This window comes from Alosa sapidissima, chromosome 21, assembly GCF_018492685.1.
Source record: "Alosa sapidissima isolate fAloSap1 chromosome 21, fAloSap1.pri, whole genome shotgun sequence".
In the NCBI taxonomy this organism is placed as follows: domain Eukaryota; kingdom Metazoa; phylum Chordata; class Actinopteri; order Clupeiformes; family Clupeidae; genus Alosa; species Alosa sapidissima.
The window spans coordinates 26,559,749-26,571,519 of NC_055977.1; the positions used below are offsets into that span (position 1 = coordinate 26,559,749).

General features: G+C 42.1%; 1 long non-coding RNA gene across 1 annotated transcript; it reads right to left on the bottom strand.

The window, feature by feature from the left end:
* Nucleotides 1-789: 789 nt before the first annotated feature.
* LOC121696051 lies at nucleotides 790-5,104 on the bottom strand. Its single transcript, XR_006026226.1, has 4 exons — nucleotides 5,070-5,104; nucleotides 3,599-3,629; nucleotides 1,955-2,020; nucleotides 790-1,406 (listed from the first exon to the last, which is right to left on the bottom strand). It is a non-coding gene; the product is annotated as an uncharacterized LOC121696051 (long non-coding RNA).
* Nucleotides 5,105-11,771: the final 6,667 nt, after the last annotated feature.

The window sequence follows — 11,771 nt, forward strand, 5'->3', positions numbered from 1 at the left end:
AGGCCTACATCAACATTTCCATGTTGAAGCTCTAAACATGTGCACAGTGCATCCTGGTCCTGACGAGTTAAAGGTTTAAAAGCATGTTTGGGAACTCTTACATCACTTATAATGACATCAGTTGCCTGCAAATTACACTTTAAAGGTTGAAAAGACTGTTCGTCCGTTCCTGCATCAATAAGAATGACATCGTCTGTTGCAATTTTGTTTCGCTTAACACCCTTACTGGGAACTCGTCTCAAAACGTCACTGTAGAGTGGTCTACTGTTTACATTAGAACCATTTGTGTCTGGTATGGTCTGTGAACATTCTGTGCCACTTGTGAAATTAGCTGCAACTGTAGACGACCCACTTACAACTCGTTCACACACTTTAGGCTTCACCACATCGCTGTATAGTGGACGGCAACTTGCAGAGCTCGTTGAACAGCTGGATGAATCGTCCATCTGGGCATTGGTATCAGTTATTACTGTGACTCCAGTTACCTCAAACCTTGGTGTGCTCACGCCAAAAGATCTTGCGAAGTCGTAAACAAATGTGACCAGGGAGTGTATAGAGCTTAAGTATGCAACACAACTTGTCCTCTCACCTTTCTGGTTGATGTATCTGTTAGCGTGTGAATCAACAAACGCAAACCTTGCTCCTGCATTCACTACAGCACATGTGTTAGCACAAATGGTTAACAAACAAGCATCATTGCTAAACAGCGCCCGCTGCAGTGCTACATCAAAAGGCATGGCAACATCACGCAAAGCATCGTCATAGTCCTCAACCTGAATAAATCCAGTGTAAGAATCAGCAAAGTTTATTGAGAAATCACAATTCCACACTTCATATTGTCTAGGCAATTCAGACACAGCAATGTAACCCCTTCCTTGGTCTCTTATTTTACCCTGTGCACTCATTGACCTGTAAAGAACAGTTCCCTTAATCAAAACATCATCAAGATCTCGAGTTTCCCAACTCCACACGTTCTTCATCTTGGACTTCAAAACAGCAGTCAAACTGATGGCACCACACTGCTTGTTGCGCACATTTCCAAACCGTGAATCGCCTTGATGAAAGGACCCCATCAGCACAGATCTCTCTGGGAAGTCAACAGATTCATTCAAAGAACAATCAGTAGCATTATTTTCTTTCACATTACTTGACAATGAGTTTACAACAGAGTCATGGCACATATTCAGAGAGTTGGTAGAGTTTGTTTGAGAGTTGGTAGAGTTTGCTTGTATTGCGTCCGAAGACTGTAACTGGCATTGTAACTGGCATTGTAACTGGCATTGTAACTGGCAGTCCGAAGACTGTATAGCGTCCGAAGACTGTGTGTGGGCTTTTTTACGAGGACGCCCAACCTCGTCACAGGAGACCAAGTCAACCTGCGCCACCGGGGACCTCTTGCTCGGCACCTGTAACACAGAAAACCCATCATAAGGTTACCAAGTCTAACATATCATACTTCTTTAATAATTTCATCATTAAAGCAACTAATATACACATACTTTCAGAACAGTAATGCATATATATTTAGATCATAAATATTCAGCAACTTCTTAAAAGGAAATATGGCGAGTTTTCATATAGATCTCCGTTTCTCATGGGTCACCGAGTACTGTTGTTATGAAACAAAATCAAAACAATCAGTTTTTCCTAGCTCGAGTTGCTACAACCAGCAGCTACCGGTAAAAACAAACGTTTTCATTTTTTGTACCGTCAATACTTGGTCACCTTGAGAAACGTAGATCTATGTAAGAACTCGCTGGATTTCTCCTTTAAATTAGACATGCAGCACATCCTTCATTAAAATACATTCAAAATGTAAGCGGCATTTCAAGTAAACATACAAACTACTGTAAATAGGAATTGGGAGAAACATAAAATGTGCTCAACATTACATGTTTCCTATTAGACACAATCATAATACATCAGGACAGATAGTTCAGCTCAACAGCCTGACCTCAGTAGACCTCAAGTCAGCCTGTCTCTTCTTGGCCGCCTTGGACCGCTTGTTAGGAGGCGCCATCTGAAAAACACACAGAAAACACATCAGAAATCGCATACGTTACACTGAAATATTTTCATCAGTTCTGTTGAAAGCAGGCTTGTGCACAATTCCAAATTTTAGAATTCAATTCAATTAATGAATTAGAATTGGCCCCACCCCACAGGATGTTGAATTTGAATGACAGGAAGTGGAATTCAAATTCATGGCAACACACAACAGGACAAATGTATTGAATCTCACATACATTCAGTTTTGGGAAGGTTAGTTTGGAAATGTAATTGGTTACTGTTTTCAATTATAAGTTGTGTGTTTGTTGCGATCATATCTGACATATATTGTGAAACTTCATTGTTAAACACTACCCTTAAATTATGCATATGAATTTATTTGAATTTCAATTCTACTTCCTTTAATTCAAATTTGAATTGTAATTCTACATCCTGTTTTTGACCTCAATTCAAATTCAAGAATTGAATTGGAATTTAGGAGTCATTCTCAATTCAATTCTGAATTTTGCACAAGCCTGGTTGAACAGGCAATAACAATGTACATATTTACATCATAAGGACTCTAAATTCTCAACTTAAGACAGCCTTCTTCTACTTAATTTAAACCAAGTACATTCAAAAGTTCAACTATACAACAATTAAAAACATGAGCAAAGCATACTGAAAGCAAAAAATACTAATCTTTTCTCAGATAAAGAATCAAGCTTAGCATCAGATGTTTAACATGTTTCACAATAAAATCCTACACACAATAATTACTACTTACATAGTGCAAAACACTGACCAGATGTTCAAACATTTTAAATAATTGAAAAACAAGGTGTCGAATCACTTGTCAACTATGTCACAAGTGCAAATTACAGTCACCTCACACAGCCTTGAACTGTCGTTGACACATTGGTGGCAATGCCAAAGACAGTGCTGTGTCAAATTAGGCTGCCCTGCAAGTTCTGCTACCGCGCAAGTAGTTTCAGTAGAAGTACTCTAGATTTTGCTATCTCAATGTACAATATTTCATATCTAACATTTATCAAAATGCTAACCTAAAAACAAACAAACAAAATAAAAAAAAACTCAGGTGTCAACCTGTTCCACCTCACTGTTTTGATAAGATAGTGCTGTTCCTGAACATGAACACTGAATAGTGGTGGCTTAGTAACACCATTTCACTTACATCCTTAAACAGAACAGTGCCAAATGTATCAATTTGTGCTACAGCATCTCTCCACAACCTACAATTTTGCTTCTCTGATTTCATGTGCAAGGGTAGCCCACACTGCATTCATCAAAAGGGGTGATATGTTGCTTTATAGCTATTATTAATCTGCAAAACGAATTGACATCTGGAGGATTGTTACATACCATTAAGCCTACACACAAGTAGCATGAAATCGAACCTGTTGCACACATTTACAGCTACACCAGAGTTAGGCATGCACATTCTTGAGCTAAAGTAGAAGGCATATGACACAGGAATAAAACTAATGTATCTGTCAATCCAGCGTAAAAGGTTTCTAAATTCCCCTAGAAGTTGTACTGTTTATGTGATAGTATGCAACATAAAAGCCCTGAAACTTTTAGCACTTACCTTTACTATAGGTCAAAAAGCAATCCAAAATCTGGAAAGCATTTAATATATATATATAGGTTATGAAAGTTACAAACTTAGCATTTACAATGACAGATATGTACTTTAAACGTGTGGTTTGGCTTGTAACCATTCTTAAAATCCACCAATAAACTCTTCCAATGTATACATAAACATGCTTGAAACATTCAGTTAACATGAAAACTAGCAGAATTGTTAAATTGATGTAAAACTAGGAAATTAGCTACCTAAAAGGCATGCAGGACCTGCCACATTCTGTATTGAGCCAGGAGGAAATCTGTATACTATGCCTTCAAAATTTACTGACAGCCTCATAACTCATAGATATGTTTCATTATAAAACATGCATATTTTCATTGAATACACCCAAACTACTAATCATACAGGACTGTATGGCATTGCATTCAAGACTGTTAACACCAAAATATACATCTAGTCCCATATCTAAAGCCATGATCTAAACCCAAACAAGACACCTCATAATAGTCATGGCATTGGTTGTCAGAGATAAAAACGTTATACATTTAATTTACCCCTAAAAAATACTATTGTGCAATAGGGCGTTTGACAAATGCATATAATAATAATTTAGACCAGGTAGCGTGCAACGAAACTGTTTGTCGCCTTGTGTGACCTTTCGCAATACGCCAGTTCAAGAGTCTTTTCGCCATAACTTACCCTCATAGCAATATATTTACCGCCAGAAACATTCCCCCCTCGCGTTTGAATGCTTGCTGCCAAACCACACCAATTTAACCTAGGCTATATCAAGATTAATTAAAGATTTACGATTAATTAAATAACTGTTTCTTAAGAATTACACATGCTTGCCTGCCTTCACAAATGGTCTTGCTGAGCCAATATCAACTCATCTTCGCTAACGTTATGTTCTCCCTTTAGCTGCAAACACTGCTAGTCTGCCTCTGATTTTAATAGCAGACAACGTGAACTTGCATTCCTAACTGAGATGACTCAAAAACCAACTCAACCGACTAATAATGTAGCAGCTAACACGTTTTCTAACACGGTTATTGAAGAAGCAGATGTGAGTTCAAACAATACAAGGTTGACGTTAATTGCTATCCAACAACGCTAGCCTACAGCATGGCTGAAGCATCGTCCCAGTAATAACGTTAGCTGCTAATAACCTTTGACTGTATTTGATACAACGTTGTTCATGAGATAACGGCCAGTTCTCAATCGGATTAACATTTTTGATTTATTAACGTTACGAATTCACATTTACACAACCGCTACCGTTCCTGCCTGAGTTTATCGTTCATAGTGTGACACGAACACGTTAACAAATGTAACAAAGGTGGCTATCTAGAGGCATATAAACATATTTTAATATTTTCGTGAGTTTATTCTGTTATAAATAACGTTACCTCAAAACCAAATATACCGACATATCAATTAATTTTCACGAGACATTACAGACACGTCTTACCTTCAGCCAGCAATCACCGAAAAGGAAGATGGCTCGTGATTACAGGCGAACTATTATTACTCGTCATAATAAAAGTCCCTAAACCTTTTTCAACTTAATTTGCCATCTCCTGATATCAAAATATTCAAAAGATAACCAAATGTACCATCCACACAGTGGATTAAATAAAATTACTAAAAATGAACATTTCAGTTAGGCTACCAGCTAAATAAAAGCACCAGATTTTGCATGAGACTTCTATTCTCCATGGTTTATGGCAAATATACTAAATGTGTTTCTCTTTAGGCTATTCATTTTATAAAAAATCAATTCATGTTGTTTAACTAGAGTGGCTACTTATGTAAGTATAACCAACCATTGCAAATCCCTGCACTGTCATGTTCGCACTTTGCCCACAGCTAACAGCCTACGGAAGAGCTTTGCTGCCACCAACTGGACAATAAAAATACCAGATTATTTAATCTGGAGAGTCAAACTCAAAAACACTATTGCATAAACTATAGAAACACAAAGTATAGCTTTGCTTAACCTAAGTCTGCTTAGCTTAATATATCACGCAGTGTTGCATCTAAAATGCATCTACAATTTTGAGTTATTACGGCTTTTCAGTTTTCTTGTAGGCTAGATAAATCATGGAATAGTCAAATGTAAAATCAATTAAAAAATCTTCCACATCAAGTCACACCGATATCTGCCTGAGGTCTTGTAGGCCTACTTTATAAATGAACCATCCTTCGCTCTAAATAGGCTACAGCTTCGTAGCCCAGCTACCTTTAGTCAATAAACTAAAAGGCAAAACCCCAAAAGCATTAATTATATAATGGCCTATACAGTAGTCATGTAGACTAAATATGAAGCTTTTATTGTTTTAAAATCAATTAGTTCATATTGACTACTAAGGCTACGCTAAATGAATCCTGCTTGTGGCCCTCGATTGACATGGCAACAAGCCTGTGCATTGTTTTTCTATGTAGGAGTTCAGTGGGATTCATGTGATGTTGGCACTACAGATGACCTAATACTAAATGAGGTCTACATATGATAATACAAGCCAAATAAACTCAATTTAGACTGAGACTTTGCATTACCTATACACATTTGCGTCCTTTTTTCATTGTTCTTTCATTCAATTCAAGGTTTACCGCTAGGCAATATGAGAAAATGCAATTAATTCTGTGCATTCAATAGGCTATTAAAATTTTCACAACTCAACGACCAAAAGCTAAGCTTCATCAAAATGTGTTAGTCTAACTGTGACCATTTTCACCTTTGAGTGACCATTTTCACCTTTGAGTCAAAACGCAAAACAATTGCTTAACAAACACAAAACTTTATTAATGCAATGAACAGGCAAGAACACCAGTTTAAGTCCCAAAAAACATGAAATGCCAAAAGCGCTCGCAACATAAGTCAAACATTTTCAAACAACCGCATGGATTTTCCCCCTAAAACACATTGGCATGACAAAAAAAAACACCCATCAGTCAAAGTCCTTGGACTGGGCCATCAATTGCTCCAGCGCATTTGGGTCCGCGTCCTGGGCCAACAATTGCTCCGGCACATTTGAGTCCGTTCTCGCGTCCGGGGCATTCCCCTGATCGCTTGGCTCGGTTTCTTTCGCGGCGCCGCGGACTTCTTCTGCTTGTTTCCCGAACCGCACAACCAGACCCCCTTCGTTCACGGTCACGTCCAACTTGGACAGTGACATCACCTGGTCCTCCAAAGCTCGTCCGTCGTGAGCGCTGCAGGTGAGGTAGTTGTCCCTGACGTAATTGAACACTGAGGAATTTGTCAGGGTCATGGTGCGCTCCTCCCCGTGTCCCCCGATCACGACCAGCACTCCAGAATAGGAAATGGTGTAGGAGTTTGCACGCTGGAGGAGACCGCAGCGGTCGCAGCGGTGAGTGGGCGACCTGGGGGCCACGTTTTCCTTGCTTGCGTGACACCTATGCCATCTCAGCTTGGCGACGATTTGCACCCCCGTCACAGGTCCGCTCACGGTCTGACTGGCCCTGGCGGACACCGACCTCAGCGACGCGGGCTGCCCCACCTCCGCGATGGCCGTGATTACCGTGGATGGAGTGGTCGTCAGGACGGTCCGGTCCTCCTCCTTCCTGGTGGACAAAGTGGCGAAGCGGTACGATCTGCCCTCATGCACGGACAAGATGTGGTGTTCCCACACGGTCAGCGCTGTCTGCCCGGTGGAGTCGCAGATCTCGAACGATTTCAGTTCGCAGGGCAGGCCGTTGACTGGAACGATCCTGCTGGCCGTGGCCTGGAGCATCTTGGCCTCGATCACGCCCACCTGTTGAAAACAACACAGGCACAAACAAAAGTCGCATTAGCCTACTACAGACCGAGCCTCTCGCCAAACGCCTTCTCATTTTCACTCAGCTCAAAGGCTTTCCAGAAGCGCCACACTTACTCGCTGCCTCGGACCAAGACCCAAAACCTCCTCGACGGTCATCTTGCCAGCGGACCGAGGCTCCCTCCGCAGGAATGGCAGGTCATCCGACGGCTCCACTCTGCTGCCGTGGGACAGGATCACGTCGTACCCCCCGGGATTGCCGTAGCCTGTGGACACAGAATTAAAAGAAATTCGCAAGAAAAAGCATTCGCCCGTAACAGCCAATCGAAATTGGTGGCAAAGCCACCAAACAGGAAATTACCTTGTAACTCAGCCAATCTTGGGTTGTTTGTTATGGAAATTGCTGTGACTGCTTAATGCTATATACCTGATGCAACTGCATTGAGTTACATGGCAAATTTGGACTGCTGAACTAACTGCTTGGCCCCCTCATTGCTGCTTGCAGCTATATTTATTATTATTCCGCCATTGAAGTCAATGGCAGCCCATAGAACCGTCTGGTGAAAAGTTGTGAAATTTGGCACACTGATTAGGGACAGTCCCATGATTAATGTCACCAAGTTTCATGATGGCACCTAGAGCACTCTAGCGCCACCAACAGGCCAAAGTTGGACGTGCGTTCACGCACGTAACTTTTGACCCGTATGGCCGATTGTCAAAAATGAGGTATCGTTGGAATCCTTGGACCAAGCCGAGTTCAACGCACCCTATGACGTCATTTTCCGCCATGATGGATTTTCCGCCATATTGGATTTTAGTGAAAGTGAAACTAAAACTTCACAGGTCACAAATTTTGTCCGATCGTCACCAAACTTGACACACATGCTCTTCAGACCAAGCCGCACAAAAGTTATTCTTTTTCGTCTTCGGAACTAAAACCGTTCGCGCGTAACAGCCAATCGAAATTTGCGGCGAAGCCGCCAAACAGGAAGTGAGCTCATATCTCAGCAACCCATTGATCTATCATAACCAAACTAAGTCCATGGACTCAGGACCCAATCAGGGGGACGCTCAAGAAATTTGGTGACCTTTGACCTCTAGGGGGCGCTGTAATTAAGAAACATGCCTTTTGGCCTGTAGCTGCAGTTGTGCTTAGAATTGAAACCCACTAGTGGTGTCTGGTACTACTGTTGAAGGTCCTTAGGCCGACCCAAGCCAACTTGTGATGTCATCGTAATTGATTCGGCCGCCATATTGGATTTAATCAAAAACACGTACACGTTTTTGCAGGTCACAAATTTCAGCGGATCCTCACCAAAATTGGCAGAGACCATCTACAGACCATGCCTGATGAGTGCATTGCTTTCTGGAACAATTGACAGAGGCATTGGCCTGTACCAGCCAATCAAAATTTGCGGCGAAGCCGCCAAACAGGAAGTGATGTCATATCTCAGCAACGCTTTCATGTATCAAAACCAAACTTAGTACATGTACCTCAGACCACATCGGGAGGATGCTCAAGAAATTTGGTGACATTTGACCTCTAGGGGGCTCCGTAATTGACAAAAATGCATTTTGGTCAGTAGTTGCTGATGCGCATTATTTTGCAATGGAAGTCAATGGCAGCCCATAGAACCGTCTGGTAAAAAGTTATACAATTTTGCACACTAATTGGGGACAGTCCAATAATTCATTTCACCAAGTTTCATGCCGGCACCTCAAGCGCTCTAGCGCCACCAACAGGCCAAAGTTGGACTTGTGTTTACGGACGTAACTTTTGACCTGTTGACCCGAATGGCAAAATGAGGTATCATTGAAATCCTTGGGCCAAGCCGAGTTCAACACACCCTATGACGTCAATTTTTGACCTCTGTGTTTAAATCACAGCAAGTGTGATCATATCTCAGTCAATTTTTTATTTTTGATGTGAAACTGATGACAGCAAGTTCCATCTAGTTCATTCTAATGTGTGCTTGCAAGGGTGGGACGGGGTGGGATGGGCAGGGGCGGTTGCGGCGGTGGGCTGGCAGGGGGAGGGGGCGGCGACACTCAGCCCTGGTTCAGCCCCACAAAATCAGTTATGTTTTGATGTGAAACTTGACCTTGTAACTCAGCCAATCTTGGGTTGTATAGCATGGAACTTGCTGTGACTGCTTAAGGCTATATGTCTGATGCAACAGCATTGACTTACATGGCAAATCTGGCCTGCTGATCTCACTGCTTGGCCCCCTCATTGCTGCTTGCAGCTATATTTATTGGGGGCCAAGCAGCAAAGCTGCGAGGCAACCATTGTGTTTCTATTTGTTCTTATTGGGGGCCAAGCAGCGAAGCTGCGAGGACCTCATTGTGTTTCTATGTTTTCTTCCCTATTATTATTATTATTCCGCCATGGAATTCTATGGCAGCCCATAGAACCGTCTGGTGAAAAGTTTTGAAATTTGGCACACTGATTAGGGACAGTCCCATGATTAATGTCACCAAGTTTCATGATGGCACCTAGAGCACTCTAGCGCCACCAACAGGCCAAAGTTGGACGTGCGTTCATGCACGTAACTTTTGACCCGTATGGCCGATTGTCAAAAATGAGGTATCGATGGAATCCTTGGACCAAGCCGAGTTCAATGCACCCTATGACGTCATCTTCCGCCATGATGGATTTTCCGCCATATTGGATTTTAGTGAAAGTGAAACTAAAACTTCACAGGTCACAAATTTTGTCCGATCGTCACCAAACTTGACACACATGCTCTTCAGACCAAGCCGCACAAAAGTTATTCCTTTTCGTTTTCAGAACTAAAACCGTTCGCGCGTAACAGCCAATCGAAATTTGCGGCGAAGCCGCCAAACAGGAAGTGAGCTCATATCTCAGCAACCCATTCATCTATCATAACCAAACTTAGTCCATGGACTCAGGACCCAATCAGGGGGATGCTCAAGAAATCTGGTGACCTTTGACCTCTAGGGGGCGCTGTAATTAAGAAACATGCCTTTTGGCCTGTAGCAGCAGTTGTGCTTAGAATTAAAACCCATTAGTGGTGTCTGGTACTACTGTTGAAGGTCCTTAGGCCGACCCAAGCCAACTTGTGATGTCATCGTAATTGATTCGGCCGCCATATTGGATTAAATCAAAAACACAAAAAAGTTTTGGCAGGTCACAAATTTCATCTGTTCCTCACCAAAATTGGCAGAGACCATCTTCAGACCATGCCTGATGAGTGCATTGCTTTCTGGAACAATTGACAGAAGCTTTGGCCTGTACCAGCCAATCAAAATTTGCGGCGAAGCCGCCAAACAGGAAGTGATTTCATATCTCAGGAACGCTTTCATGTATCAAAACCAAATTTAGTACATATACCTCAGACCCCATCGGGAGGACGCTCAAGAAATTTGGTGACATTTGACCTCTAGGGGGCACCGTAATTGACAAAAATGCATTTTGGCCAGTAGTTGCTGATGCACATTATTTTGCAATGGAAGTCAATGGCAGCCCATAGAACCGTCTGGTAAAAAGTTATACAATTTTGCACACTAATTGGGGACAGTCCAATAATTCATTTCACCAAGTGTCATGCCGGCACCTCAAGCGCTCTAGCGCCACCAACAGGCCAAAGTTGGACTTGTGTTTACGGACGTAACTTTTGACCTGTTGATCCGAATGGCAAAATGAGGTATCCTTGGAATCCTTGGGCCAAGCCGAGTTCAACACACCCTATGACGTCAAGTGTTGACCTCTATGTTTAAATCACAGCAAGTGTGATCATATCTCAGTCAATCTTTTATTTTTGATGTGAAACTGATGACAGCAAGTTCCATCTAGTTCATTCTAATGTGTGCGTGCAAGGGTGGGACGGGGTGGGATGGGCAGAGGCGGTTGCGGCGGTGGGCTGGCTGGGGGAGGGGGCGGCGACGTTCAGCCCCACAAAATCAGTTATGTTTTGATGTGAAACTTGACCTTGTAACTCAGCCAATCTTGGGTTGCATGGCATGGAACTTGCTGTGACTGCTTAACCCTTAAGAACGTACCGTCACACTGGTGTGACAGCCGTTAACTATCCGTAAAAGCGTACCGTCACACTTTTGTGTTTGGAATGTTGCTACATAAGTATTCTAATTGCTGCTTAACAATGGGCTACCACTGGTTGGCTAACATGGGCTGACATTGTACATTCTCAAAGTCAAAGATGGTCTCTCGCAAATCACTTTGCCACTACCATTTTGTTATGTCCACATTTTGCAGATCTAGTTTATATTATGATTGTGTGGTCGGGCTATACATGACAAAATCCACGGAAGTGGCAAGTATTGGGAAGACGTTTATTTACAGGAGGCTACAAATGTTGCTAACTTCACTGCCATTTATTGCCATATTTCTGAATGTCAGTCATTACACCAAG